The sequence below is a fragment of the Orbicella franksi genome, chromosome 10 (assembly GCF_964199315.1).
Source record: "Orbicella franksi chromosome 10, jaOrbFran1.1, whole genome shotgun sequence".
Taxonomy (NCBI): Eukaryota; Metazoa; Cnidaria; class Anthozoa; order Scleractinia; family Merulinidae; genus Orbicella; species Orbicella franksi.
In genome coordinates, this window is record NC_138154.1 from 15851961 (window position 1) to 15867602 (window position 15642).

Sequence of the window (15642 nt, forward strand, 5' to 3'; positions counted from 1 at the left end):
TTTTTTTGCATCAATTTGATCGAGTGCATTCAAAGGAGAAACAACAATTACTACGGGATGAAATTGCGCTGCTCGACGTCCACAGTTGAAATATGAATGACTTTCCATAAATCCAGTGGGTAAGACGGCAACACTGAAAATCACGACCACTAAATTGCCTCGAGACAGACTTGCTTAACCTTTAGGTAAACGTTGGAACAGATATTATTCGAAATTTCAGCCTGAAAGCTAAGTATTGATAAACGCCGCGGGTAATGTGGCGGTCGCAGCGCGCGACAAAGCTCAACGCGACAAACTGCTGATTACAGAGGACCCCTCCCTGATGTTCTCAATTGTCAAAGTGGCACGTGACCAGACCCAACCAGGGTCTCTCCGCTCGCTCCAGGGGGCGGTAAGATGAGAGACCCTGGGAACGAGGTTGTCACTAGAGAACTGTTCTTCAAAGAATATCATTCATGCGTACGTAAATATAGGAGGGGGACATGGGGATTTGCGGTGTTGCGGTGTTGATGTTTTTTGAATGCGGTGATGCGGTGAATAAAATCTCAACTTGCGGTGTTGCGGTGATCTCAAACCCTACGGTGTGCGATGTTTGTGTTTTTCACGCTGCCGTGTTCGGTGAAATGAAATTGTTTGCGGTGCTGGGGTGTTTTGACTTACCTTTCTCAAACCTAAATTTGACCTAAATGTAGCATGTAAACTTCGTTAATCCATGCTAGTTTATGACAAACACATACCATTGAGGTTAATAATTTGCAACAAAATACAGACCATCACTTCCCAGGCAATCTTCAATATGCTTCGGCTGCCGATGCGAAGCTGTTTTCATTTATTCGTAACTTGTCAAGTAACTCGACCTCTGCCACCCGGAGCTCAGTGTTCGGTAGACACGTGGAGGAGCGAGGACAGAAACAATCCTGGAAATTCTGGAAACGCCAAGGCCGAATATAATGTATTATTGACTGCGCAGCTTTTTCCTACGAAAAAAGGAAAAGGCGGCGAAAACTACCGGCCACAAAATATATTCAGATGTCGCGTCGGCTGCGAAGAAAGAAGGCTTTCTAGAGACCCTGTTGGGGGTAAATTCCGGCAAGTGACATGGCCTTGAAACGGCGACATGAGAGCTATGAATTGGCGACGAACGACAGACTACTCCAGCGAAATAGGGAAAGCGACACCAATGGCAAGATAGACCGACGACGAATTTCGGAACTGAGAATGCAATGATTGTTTTAAACGTCTGAGTCGAAGTGAGGACGCCCTTCCAGAGTTTTAAATGTGTTTTCCTCTCTCAAGCGCGATGTCGACGGGTGGTGAAACCCAGGCTTTCTTGTATATGCTAAAACGTCCACGTCGAATAAATCGAGTCCGTCATGGCTGAGTATTTTTTCTCAGTCTCAGCTGAGTGAGCAGTGCCCTAAAACGCCTAAAAACACGCTTAAGGAAAAAGGAAAGAGATCTTTGACCGTCCGCTTCATAGTTTTATTAGTGGGTCACCAGTAAAAGATTATAAAGCTGTATTATCAACAAATGGCATTATGGAAGGAAAAGAGAGACAGGGGAAAGCTGCTAAGGTCTTCTCGTCTTCAGCAGAAGATAAGGGTTACGCTAAATTCAAAGGAAGATTATAGATAGGAGAGATTATTTGATTGAGGCCGTTGAGATTTTGAGTTAAAGAACGGCTGTTAAACATAAACATGGTAAAAATAGTCATAGGTTCGATTGTACTTTAGGTCCAAATACTGAGTGGAAAATGACTGAAAATAGCAATTCCAAGCGGCTGAATTTCAAAATTTCCCGGGGGGAGCATGCTCCCACATCCCCTAGGAGGTTAGCAACTTCCGCGCTCGAAAGCATGCCCAAGGCCTTAGAAAGCATGTCCTTAATATGCCCCCCAACATGCCCCCAGCCCCTTAGAAAATTTTTAAAAATTGAAGTAGCTAAGAAGTCTTTTCCCTCATTCTGAGTCGAAATGTGATGCTTTAAAAAGTAACCATTAAGTAATCATTAAACCCACTGACCGGAGAAATGCTGGTTCTGCATAAGAATTCCTACTGCTGAAAAGTGTTCGAAGCAAATGCAAAGCATACAAGGAGTTAATTATATCCAGAAATACCAGGAGCCATAATCGGGGACGGAGTCCCCGATTATGGCTCCTGGAGATACTTAATTATATGTGTTATACGTTTAGCGAGCGAAGTAGGAGAAGAGAGGGATCTGGGGTAGAGGCCATCTCTCGAGGCTCCTCTCTTTTTTCTTCGTCCGCTTCCTACTTTCACGCAAGATTTCTTCACAAGCGCAAGAAAGCGGATTTACAGGCATCAGCAGTATCGACATATGCGCAATGAAAAACGTTGTGATGTGCTTATTTTGTGGAAAATTGTTGAGGTATAAAGGTATTATTTTAAGTGTAAACTCGAATCATGGCGCTAAAAATACGTGTTGCGGTGACGGTGTTTCGTTGACTTTTCTTGCGGTGATGCGGTGTTCGTCAATTTTTTTTTGCGGTGTTGCGTGTTCAGACCCCCCCCCCCCCCCCATGTCCTCCTCATATTGCCGCTTTTCACATGACGTCACTAAAATTCAAACTACAAAACTATTGATCTTCCTGACATTTTACTTCCATGATGTATAAGAGCAGCTGAAAACTAATATCCATAAAAATGTTTGCTCCGAATGGGTTCTTGGTTTTGTGATAGACTGCGCTTGAATTTCTAAGCATTTGCGTGACGCGGCATTTAAATGACGGCCGAGAGAGCTGTAATGTTGGTTAAAAATGTGTCTTAATTCGGGTAATTTGACTATCCGAACAGTTTTTGTATTAGAAAAAGTGTTATTTTAATGTTTTTGAGTTCCTCGAGAGATAAATTCACGCTTTTATAGCAAAACTCAGTGACAGATGTTTCTGTTGGTTTCCGGCCGCCATGTTGTTGCCCATCTGGATGGGCGCCAGCATGGCGTCTCCATACAAATCTCTATAAATTTGGGTAAAAAGTTTCTCCGCATATCTTGCGTAAGAAAAATTGCTGTGACCTGAATCTTGGCGAGAGTCTTTGCATATTTACTTTCTTTCTTTTCTCAGATTCTGGACTTTATCTATTGAACGGTTTTGATTTTTATTTCGATCTATTTTGAATGGCGTGACACTGAAAACCAACAATAGGCCAAGGTAAAGTCTGCGTACGAGCCAAGTGGCCCATAAGGCCGATGCTTATCTCCTGTTTCTGAAGCATGAAGGGACTAGGAGTATTTCTACTCCCCCCTAAATGGGATGCTAGTCCATCGCAGGGGCCCGACATGAAATTCGTCGGTATATCCCCCTGATTTATACACCTGGGTGGAGAGAGGCACTGTGAGCATTAAGTGTCCTGTCCTCCTATATATATATATGTCCTATCCTCCTATGTATATATATATGATAACTGAACAAGAGAAATGAAAACCAGAAAGAAAGAGTTATCTTTTTGAGTTATTTCCGTGTACAAATATGGTCCCGATCCCAACACCTTACGTGCTGTATAAATAACTGTATAATAATAAGGAAGTATACGGAAAAACAGCCAAGCACACCCTCGTTAGTTCGGCGTATACAGTTGTCTGGTGTTCGTGCGTGTAAAAATTGTAGCCTTGTAGGATGACCAATGATGACTCAATGTTGATGTTACTCTGTTCACCAGAGCCACCCGTCCCTCGTAGCCGGCGGGGCCTTGGTAACGAGCAAAAGGCGGCTCTAAACACATATGATTTGATTGGCTACACTCTTTGAAAAGGCAGTCTCCTTCCCGCAAATATACACAGGTTAATTTTTACCTAAAACTGGTCGATTAGGGCATCTTTAAAAGAGCTCAGTCAGGCGTTTGAGTTATTTTGGCCACGTACAAAGTCACCTTTAAATTGAAGCAAACCTGAAAATAGTAGGTTACCAAGATAGCAAAACACCGTTTAAAGAAGTAATATTAAGTTAAGAGGGAAAGGTGGTTTTAGAGACAAGAATCTGTGGCTGTCCGATTGAATGTGAGTTTCAGTTAGAAATTTCTGGAGATTCATCCCAATGAAATGACCCAAAGGATCTTCATCGTTTTGAATGGATTGGTAATGACTAAAAGGAAGAAAATCGAACCAAAACATTGTCTCTATTCCAAGAACATATCCGAAGGAGAACAAATCGAGCCAGACGCAACTAAAAACCTACAGTACAAAAACATACACACACCGATAAAACTGATAACTGAAATCCTTCTTTCTGTTTACGCTTACACTGTCATAAGCCAGGCCAATTTTCACGACGCAAGTAAAAACTACAGTGCAAAAAAAACACCGATAAAACTAATAACCTGCTTCTCTCTCTTTAAGCACAGGTTTCATAAGCCAAAGTAAAAACATACAGCGGTAAAACTAGTAAAATCCCTCTTTCTCGTTGAGGGGATTTGATTTCCATGAACCAAGTAAAACAACGTAAGAACTATTTGTCCCTCTCGTGGATTTCAACCAATAATTGATCTACACGTAGAAAGTCAAAGACGAGTAAAACAGAATTTTGCGTTTGTAACTTTGCTTGTCTTTCTTTCTCTCCTACTTCTGTCAGGTTTCCGAAGAAGGCCATTGAAATTGAGGAATGGAAGATACTCTCGTGCGTAATCCAAGAGACCAGGCAAGTTTTCTCTCGCTGTTGACTGCCTCCTGGATAAACGATGTTCTTAAACTCGGAAGCAAACAACCATTAGAAGAGAAACATTTGTTGGCGGTCGGAACTTCATATCAAGCAGAAAGGTTGGTGGCTGACTTGGAGAGGGAATGGCTGGCAGAGGAAAGGGCGTCTGAACAGAACCGAACAAAGCCTCGTCTGTGGAGGGCCATGATGAGAATTATTCCCTACAGAGACTATATCATTGTAGCGTTCTTCAGGATATTTTATTTAATAGCATTCAATATTTTTCCTTTGATCGTGTGGTTCTTCTTGAAAAGCATTTCTACTTCTACAGAAATCAGTTACAAGTCAACGCTGCCAATCATCATTGGTATTGCTCTTGCTACCTTTATAAGAACTCTATGCTCAAATCATGGTTCATTCAAGGTGGATGTGTTATCCACCAAACTGAAAGTAGGGATGACTGGACTAGTTTACAAAAAGGCAAGTAATTTTCATCAGAAATCTGGTTCTAATAAGGCGTAACGCGAAAGGAAAAGCTATCATTTGTTCACGATATGCACATGACATGTTAATTTCTAAACTTCTGATATTAACCTTTTTTAAAAATCCTCAAGCATCAAGCGTGATGTTTACTTAATAAGAAAGTATTCGTTGTAACTTATTTCGAAAACAGTGCTTTGTTGTTGATTGGCGTGAGGGACTGGTTCTGAGCATGTGGACAGAAATGCAAATTGTCGCCTAGCTATGTAAGGGAATTTAAGCAAACCACGACGACGAAGGGAACGGGACCATCACCAAACGAAAGGTTTAATGAGCAAAACAATAGCCGTGCACGTGCGTTATAAATCTTTGTACATTTCTTTGCGGTCCTCTGTAAAACAAGAACGTGATATGACCAGGTTTTGCGTAGTCTGGGGAACGCGAACGACGAAGGCTATGATCAGCTTAGAGTGGTATTTACTTGGCTTTGCATTACCACGGTAAGCAATTGGCTTCAAAATACTGGCACCACTTTGTCATCCAATCAGAAGTAAAACTGAAACTAATCGCAACTCGCTCGCAAACGTTTTCTCGCGCTTTGCGTCGGCTACATGTATTTGCTTTGGTTTTTGATTGGTTCACTGGCTTGTCTGTGCCATTTGTGATTGGTCAGAGTAATAACTTTGGTTTTCGTCTGACGAGACTCAATCGAAAACTGCAGCATGCTCTGATTATATAATAAAACATAGTGTATTTTCCTTTTTTCCAGATTCTTACCTTAAATCGAAGCACTTTAGAAGACACCATTTCAGAAAATACGATCAATCTTGTTTCTAACGATGCTCAAGCCATTGAGAAAATGGGTTATGGCATTTTTTTACTTCCATTTGTTCCACTGGACATTGTTGCTTCCATGGTTCTTGTTTGGTACTTAGTTGCATGGCAAGCCTTAATAGGAGCGTCTTTCTTCCTTCTTGTTGTTGCCTATGGATCATTTGCAGCTCATAAGGCTGGTAAGGTACGCCACCAATCAGCTGCAGTGACCGACAAACGATTGGAGATAATGAAAGAGATCATTACAGGAATCCGCGTGGTTAAGATGTACGCCTGGGAATGGAACTTCAGAGACCTTGTTGCCCAAATAAGAAGGTTGGTATCTAATATATTGGTGTCTTTCCAATCATTTAGGCTACACGCCCGCCAATAGTCGTTTACCATCTTTGAACGAATAGTCAACGTGGCTCATCCGAGTTTTCTATCGCTTATTAAAAACAATAGCAACTGGCATTGTTGTTACACAGAAAATATCCGAAACCAAGTGAACGATTTTAGCATTTTTGAGCCTTTAAGTCGAGCATAGTGGACTATCAGCAATTAGTGTCACCCAACTAGTGGACTAATGCAAATCCTGCATTCTAATTGGCTACGCTACTCGAGGACTATTAGTTCGCCTCATGGGCTATTGACCCGTAGGCCGCAAGGGCTACGGATCTAACTGTTAATTAGTAGATTTCTACTTGAACACTAAAGCAAATGCTGCAATCTGATTGGCTGAGCCATCGCACACTATCAGCCATTACAGTTCACGACTAAATTTTCTCCGATTCTTATTGGTTTAAATGGTGTACGGAGAGACACTATCAGCCGATAGTGCTCGTCCGAGGAAAATACCCAGATGGATAGTACTCGTCCGTGAGAGATTTTCTGTAAACAGGCGAGCTTATAAAAAAATAAACAAATGAAATTGTATTAAGTGGGTCTTGTTTATTTCCCTTTTTAAATTTTACATTTGGCATTCACGGTTTAATCTAAAAAAGTTGAAAATAACTCGATATGATTTTTGAACTGGAGAGCGGAGGAAAATTTAGTAGTGAACAATAAAGACAATAGATTGTTTATGTCTCGGAACTACCGCTCTGATAGTCGCCCCTTGGAAGTTTGACTAGCATATTTACCCTCGAAGCTTCGCTTCTCGGGCAAATATTTGTTTTAAGACCATCAAATTTCCGCGAGGCAACCAGCAGCCGATAGTTCCTCGACAGAAACACTCTGTTGTTTAATTAGTGTTCAGTGGCTTGGTGTGGTCGATAAAATTTCATCGTTTTCTCGTTTCTCCGAAGTTTTGAAAGAACATTTAAAAACAAAAGGATAATTAAATTCCTGAAAAGACTGAAAAAGGACATTCACGGCTTCTGCAATTAAAAAAACTCGAATTTTTTTGAAAGAAACTGATAAGCGCGCGCACACAACTGAAAATATCAAATTGACAACTCAGTCCGCGCGAATTCTCTAAAGCGAGAAGTTTAATATTAAGACCAGAAATATTTGGAATCATTATTCGAAGCAAATTTCAGTTAGAATTCTACTAAAACAGTTAGATTATGAGCTCGAGATTTCTATGAGGTGATAGTTGATTCGGCCTTCTGCTTCATCAACTATCACCTCATAGAAATCTCGAGCTCATAATCTAATTGTTAATTAGTAGGCACCCAGCTGTGTTCTACTGGAAAGCCGCGAGTCGTATTGGTTCTCTCATCGTTTCCCATTTAATAAAGAGATTCCATGGAGTCGTACCGGTCACAGATGAGGTCAAAATGCGGTAAGAACACAAGTAAGTGACACACTGGCCGTTAGGCCGGTATGTTACTGATGTTCTTGCATATTTTGACGTCTTCTGTGATCTGTTACTGAAGAGACCCACGACAACATGGAATGTCTCTGTTTTATATATTAGGGACCTTAAGATACGAGGACGGGAAGGCCAGGACGGGAGCGGTAGTGGACGCGGGAATCTTTCGCGGGTCCCGTCGTGTCGCCAAAAACAAAATGCTTAAGACGTGTATTTTCGCAAAGTTCGGCGACGTCGATAATTCACACATCCTTTAGACTATGAAAAAGATGGTAGAAATCTTATCCTATTAAGCTTAAACGATAGTGAATAGCGATGCTGAATTTATTTTTCTTTATAAGCGAAGCAAACATCTGTCAATATTTTGATAGAGAAACCTCAATTTCCCTAGGAAAAAATAAAATGAACAATCTGATTGACCTGCTTTAGATGGCTTTTTACCACCGAAACGTTTGAGAATTCTGTCACCGAAGAATCCTGACTTTTGCTGAACATTTCAATTTCCATCTGTAATTGTAGCAAGCATTATGAAAATAAATCAAACGTTGCATCAAGTTCCGGGTAGTATAGAAAAACAACAACTAAACATCAGTTTGAAAATGTGTTTTCTATTTGCTCGATAGATGCTCATGGCGTTCATTCTTACAACAATTTATCGACTGTACTTACACTGATGTATTCTCAGTGCATACAGTTTGTATTGAGCTTGCACACACGCGACAGCGACTGAACAGTGACTGAAACACAAACAAACAGACGAGGAATATTTTTATTCACATTTTCGTATGTCAGCGTAGTATTCTACACTACAATCACGAAAAATGCGAACCTTATAAACATTCCTATCAATATAACTGAAAATAAAGTCGATTGAAACATTTATCGGAGTAAAACAAGTGCAAAATACTCACGTTTTCGATACGACGGCTACTCGGGCAAAATGACGTCCTCGACGAGACGAGGACGGCAGAGAGATTAGTCGAGAGTTCTCGTGCGCATGCCCGGTTGAGTAAATTTACTTAGCTCGTCCCGTCCTGGTATCTTAAGGTGTCTATTAAGATAACAAAACTAATTGTTGATGACGTCATCTATGCGTCTGTCCCGCAGTAGATCATAAGTAAGGACCAATCAAAATGCGAGAATTATTCGACATATTGTATAATTAACAATTATAATATACAATTAATTAATACATTATAATTACAATATACAATTAATACAGTGTATAGCATTTCAAGACAAGGACTGAAGCCACACCACAATTTAGCGTTCGGGAAAGTGCAAAACACGGGCTGGCTCAAAGAACTACTTTGTCAGTATCGTTACTTAAAACTAGAGAGACCGGACTGAGACTGAAATATCTTCCCTGTTTCTAACGTTTTGAGACCAGTTAAAGTTCTGATATCGTATTATTAACCCAACACGTTTCAATTTCATTTTGACAGAAAGGAAATCTCACTGATTCGTATTCGAGGGTTCATGGTCTCCAGTATCTACGCCCTGTTCTTCTCAAGCTCAGCCATGGCAGGATTCATTTCAGTCACGACTCTACTTTTTATGGATACTTCGCTGACATCGTTTAAAGTCTTTACTTTGCTTACTCTTTTAAATAACTTAAAGATGGTAGTCACGATCTTTATAGCAGATTCATTACGCTACATTGCCGATGCAAGAACTGCATGCGGTAGGATGCAAAACTTAATAGAAAAGAAATCCATGTTAACACGCAACATGGACTACCAAGACAAGCCGTCTTCTCCAGAAGTTTCCTTCAGAGGCAAAGGGTATGAACCAGAATTTGCTACAATTGAGAGCTTTAGAAATGGAAAACCTCATCCGAAACTAGGCCAGACATCTCAAAACATCAAACCACGGATATTTCTTGAGGACGTTTCGTGTTTTTGGAACCAAACAACAGAACTTCCAGCGTTACAAAGTGTTTCATTGAGTGCTGCAGATGGGCAACTTCTGGGCATAACAGGGCCAGTTGGAAGCGGCAAAACATCTTTGCTGATGACCATCTTAGGAGAACTCCCAATCTCCTCTGGCAAAATTTCTTGTATTGGAAAAATAGCCCTCGTCTCCCAAACACCATGGGTCTATTCTGGTACTGTGCGAGACAACATCGTTTTTGGCAACCAATTCGATGTGCAAAGGTACAACAAGGTTATCGAGGTTTGTGACTTGGAGAAAGATATAGCAAGCTTCACGAAACGTGATCTAACTGAGATTGGACAACGTGGAGTGATCCTAAGTGGTGGTCAGCGTGCACGAGTTAGTCTGGCACGCGCAATCTACTCAGATGCGGACATCTACTTATTGGATGATCCACTCAGTGCAGTGGATGCCAAAGTTGGTAAACATTTGTTTGATAAATGCATCAAAGAGTTCTTAGACAGGCGGATGCGTATTCTGGTCACTCATCACTTACAGTTTCTGAAAGAAACAGACAGCATTGTTGTCCTGCGGAATGGCTCCGTTATCTGTGAAGGAACGTACAGTCGAATAGAATAGGACAAACAAGTCGCTTCTTGCTTTGTTTCTCAAGAAAAGAAAGATTTCAATGGCCAGCAAAACAATGACGAGAGGTTTTCGGTATTCAATGAAGATACCTTGAAATCGATGAATTCCGCTGGAGAACACCATGATAGGGTAGATCTGGAAGATGAAGCGGAGGACAGAATGGTTGGAACCGTTAAGTGGTGGTTGTACTGGAAATACTTAAGAGCTGCACTCCCAACGATTTTGATAATCAGTCTTATGGTTTTCTTCGCAATTGTTCAGGGTAAGCAGTAATTTTTAGTGGATGTAATTCCCTCTGCACGTCAAGGTTATAAAAGTCTAGTAACACAGTGTGGGTGGCCTCTTCTACCGAGAGAAGTTGGAACGAAAATAGACAATCTCAAAATGCACTGGAAAATTTGAACACACCACTTTAAGCGGGAATACTCGGGAATACCTTTCAAAGATTTCTCAAAAATGTAAGGTTTTCTACGTCTATTAATTCCAGTATTTATCGAGTAAATGGTTGATAGTTTTGCGGTAAGGTGGAATAGCGACTTCAATAATGTTAATAAATAGAGGGAAGCTGTCAAATTCAATTGTTCGAAAAAGAGAAATTCTAAGTCACCAAACAACTGTACAAGAGTAAAGTCATAGAGAGATCTACGCTCACACATGCACGACTCTATCATCTCAGAGCTGAGCGATACGCCCATAGTTCGGTGGTTGAACCATCCAAAGTGTACATGGACTGTCATCGATTGGACTTTCCTCTTTTGAACGAAGAAGCTTTCTCTCTGTTGGTGTAACTGGAATTTAACGTTTTGTCCTATTTAATCCTTTTATAAATAACGTGCATCTCATTCAGAGGTTGTTTTAAGTTTAAAACTAATCTTGGAAACACTTAGCCGTCGCCCCATCCTTCCAAAGTCCCTAACGGAAGATACGTCGTTTAGATGTTCTTTTGGTCCTGTTAATAGCATTTTTTCCGCACCTCTTTGTTTCCGAGTCTTGGCCCTACGCTCTAAATGAATTTTGTCACTTTTTTGTGTCCAAAATCAAAACTTGATAATACACATACTTTTCTTTTTATTTCAGTGTTCTTGATAGCGCCCTTCTGGTGGCTCTCTCGGATGACTGAGATGCCATTTGGACAACAGAAGAGTTACACAACGCTTTTGGTGTACGGATCCATTGTTACGGGCTCCTTGCTTCTTACGCTAATATCCTCGTTCTGTTTCTACCTCGCTGCTCTGAAAGCTTCAGAAAACCTCCATGACCAGATGACAAAAGCAGTTATGAAAGCACCAGTGCTATTCTTTGACACTAATCCGGCAGGTCGCATCTTAAACCGTTTCTCTAAAGATGTTGGGTGCATGGACGATATCCTTCCAGGAGAATTCCTTTTTGCCATTCAGTTGTGTCTATACTTTTTCAGTGCTACCATACTTTCGGCAGTAGCAAATGTGTGGCTTTTTATCACTTGTACACCTTTGACGCTTTTGTTTATGTACCTGGCTAAGTATTACTTGAGATCCGCTCGTGAGATCAGGCGACTTGAGGCGATAACCTGCAGTCCAGTGTATTCCCATATTGCTGATAGCTTGGCAGGATTGGAGATCATTCGATCATCCGAGATGGAAGACGATTTCCTACAGAAATTTTACAAGTAAGTATGTACTCAAACTGTTACATGCATGTTTACCTGAAAGGACGTGCTGGGCTTCGCAAACTTTTAAGAGGTCTGTAAAGAGCAGGAGATTTATCCCTAGGGCTTGTTAACATGGATGATGAAAGTTTCGGATAGTGAGCAACCTTTACATTTGACAAAAGAGTGAAGATCAGCACTGATGAAAACTACAACCATGATTCCCTTTGTCGTAATGATGGGTCTATATTGCGGTTACTCATAGACAGATTCTTGACCGACTATATTGTAGCGTCATCAAGCTTCATCAAGCTAATCTGCCTTTTTTTTTTCTTTGGAGATATCAAGACAGAAACACGTCAGCCCTGGTATTATTGAAGGCCTCTATACTTTGGCTCGCGTTTAGAGGGGACCTTCTGACTAACTTTCTTGTGACATCCGTGTCAGCTGGAGCTTTGTTAGCAACACAAAGTCCTGGTAAGTTCCTAAATCACTGGGCACTTTCCATTCCACCACAAATTCCAGACTGAATTCGAAGACTTCTCCACGACGACAATAGGGTTTTGTATTTGAACAATACCTTGGATACATCTAATCCTACAGGGACCTTGTAAATCTGGCCCCTGGTCATTTTATGCTGTAACTGCCATAAATATAAGATAATGTGTCAAGGTAGAAGACAGCATCGTCCTTCAGAATTTTTCTCTTTCAGATCTTCCAAATTGGACATCAGGCATTCTAATTGCATATGGTAATGTATAGTAAAGTAAAAAAGAAAGTCTTCCTTTTGTTTTTAGCTTTGGCAGGTATGGCTCTCACTTTTGCAGCCGAGACTTTAGAAGCCTCCCAATATGGCGTCCGTGTGGCTTCGGAAACAGAAAATTACATGACTTCAGTAGAGAGGGTGTTCACATACACCGAAATTGAGCCAGAGCCTGGGTACGGCACTGAAGCTCTTCCACCTGAAGAGTGGCCGACAACGGGCAGCTTGACATTACGTGACTTGTCATTGACCTATTTGAAAGGCGCGCCGGCAATTTTGAACAACATAAGTGTCTGTATCGCTGATAAGGAGAAAGTTGGCGTCGCAGGTCGCACGGGAGCTGGGAAATCATCTTTAGTGACAGCTTTGTTCCGAATGCCAGAACCTGAAGGAGAGGTACTTAGACAAGAAAAATCTTTCTTCGAGTAAAAGCTATTTAGTTAGCTCTCTCATTATTAGAAGAGGAACAGAATTTAGTCGTCAGTACTGCGTAATAACCTATTATTTATTACAGGATGCTAATTGCTAACTTACTTTCTTTAGCTTTGTTAAGCCCCAATGTATTTGATATCAGGTGACATTTAGTACAACACAATGTATCAGTAGCGAATTGTAAATAGTTCTCACTATGTCGAACAAAAAAGGGTTTTCAGATGGTATATGGACCAAATGTTTCTAGCTGTCTACTGTTGGAATGACCGTTTTAATTAACACATCAATAACATTACAGCAACTTGGATAAAAAGAAAAAACAATACATCGATTTCCTACAGGCAGCCCAGCCGGACACGTAAACCCCAAAATTCTCCAATTTGCTGGCTTTCGAAAACAAAAAATGCGCTGCTTGTGACCGTTACCGTAGAAATGGTCGTTATGGCAAAATTCCACTCGGAATTACCTCAAGACTACCTTGCCATATGATAATAAATAAAATTAAGTCTATCAACCTTAGCTCATCCTGACTCGCATTTCTTCATTCATCGCGCAGGTCATTATAGATGGTGTGAACATCAAGGATCTCAATCTTCAGGCGTCTCGCAGGTCCATGGCCGTAATAACCCAGGATCCTGTGCTCTTTAGCGGCAGCCTCAGGAAGAACCTAGACCCTTTTTCTTTGTATCAAGATCATGATTTGTGGCGTGCTTTGGAAGATGTGCAGCTGAAGACCCTGGTGCAACAATTACCTGACCAGCTGGAGTACAAGTTGAGAGAGTCCGGGAGCAACTTCAGTGTCGGAGAGCGCCAACTGGTCTGTTTAGCGCGTGCGCTGTTACAGAGAAGCAAGATCATCATTCTGGACGAAGCCACTGCTAATGTGGATTTCAAGACAGACAGACTGATTCAAGAAGTTATACGCAGCAGATTTAAAGATTCCACTGTAGTAACCATCGCTCATCGCTTGAACACCATCATGGACTATGATAAAGTGTTGGTTATGGAGCAGGGACGAGTGGTTGAGTTTGACAAACCTGAAGTTTTGCTCGAGAATAAGAATGGATTCTTGGCTCGTCTTGTTCAGGCTTCTAACTCGGCTTCCCCTCAAACCAATTTTCTTTAAACCTACTAGCACTGCATGGAGCCCACATATGAGCCTAAAACCTGAGGCAATCCCCCTTAAGTTATGTTTAGACTTGTACCCAGTTCTTCGTTCCCCTAACTCAGTAGGGCAGGAAAAAACCCCAGGTCGATTGCTTGGGGTAAGTAAATGTTTCCTCTTGGGCAAGTGAAAATGGAAGTTTGGTGGTCAAGTGACATTAGCCTCAGCAATCTTGTTAGTGATAATTTCCAGTCAAAAACAACTTCAGGACTTAAGACTGCAAGATGAGCAAAACAATGAGTTGATAACAATGGATTAATTTAAAATCCAAGCATACTTGATTATAGACGGTATCTATAGAAACACATGAGCATTACACGCCTATTGGGCAAGTAATAGTTTAGTGGGGGCAACTGAAATGTCCGGGTTCACTGGGCACCTGGATTTCAAAATATTATTTCCTGCCCTGCAAAGGGCCTGACTGAGATAACATTTATTGCAAATAGAAAAGACAATTGTTTCAAAGATTCTGTTGTCAGGCGTTACAAAGTTTTACGCTTTTAGTTGGCTTTCCATAGACTCGAAAACACCAAACAACTCCAAAAACAGTCAGAGACGGAAAATTAGTAGATTCAGCTCAATCATACAGATTTCAGTATGGGAAGACCACCATAGATCAAATCCAGGAAGGTCACTTTTATACACACAGTAACTGCAAGGTTAAATCGTTTTGTGGGAAAAAAAGCCGAACACCTCACTGAACGCAACCATTACACCTGCTGAATAACATATCTCCTGACCAGTAACAAGATCTGTACAACTGCTGAAAAACGTCAAAGACTTGCTACTTTAAGGCTAGACTGCAGAGGAAGAATAACTGGAAATACAGAATCTAAACTTGTGGTTCATAACATCATGCAACAGAGCAACGCTCGTTTATATTTGCTGACTAAAAAATACGTTTCCAATTAGAGAAGGAGAACGAACAGTTTAATGTAACTGCCTACGATAAAACTGTCAGTAACTTCCTTCAGGAAGGTGTCCGTCTAAAAGGACAATTTCGAACGATTAATGGGGAAACCTCTACAGTACTGTGCAAAATTAATGCAAACGATAATCGGTTAATGTCACGATATTCGCGATGTTTCGGCGATATTTGAATGATATTTTGCTTGAAACGATATATCACGCGAAATATCGCGAAGCCATTGTTGTAACAGTTGCGATATTTTCCTGTGCACTGGCAGTGTTCAGCTTGTTTAATATCGATGAAGCTTGGCAATATATCGTTCTTGTTCAGCCAAATATCACCACAGCTAAACGATATACTGTTTTCGGTCAGTGAGATATCGCTACAGCTAAATGATATATCGCTTCTGGTCATCGAGATATTGTTGCGTAGCGATATATCGCTAAGCGAAATTACGCTGCA

General features: G+C 41.0%; 1 pseudogene across 1 annotated transcript; it reads left to right on the forward strand.

Annotated features, from left to right (window-relative positions):
• Window positions 1-803: 803 nt before the first annotated feature.
• On the forward strand, window positions 804-14276 carry LOC145500327 (ATP-binding cassette sub-family C member 4-like; annotated as a pseudogene). Its single transcript, XR_014051045.1, has 7 exons — window positions 804-5131; window positions 5901-6280; window positions 9206-10545; window positions 11361-11931; window positions 12251-12387; window positions 12708-13069; window positions 13662-14276. The product of XR_014051045.1 is annotated as an ATP-binding cassette sub-family C member 4-like (transcript).
• Window positions 14277-15642: the final 1366 nt, after the last annotated feature.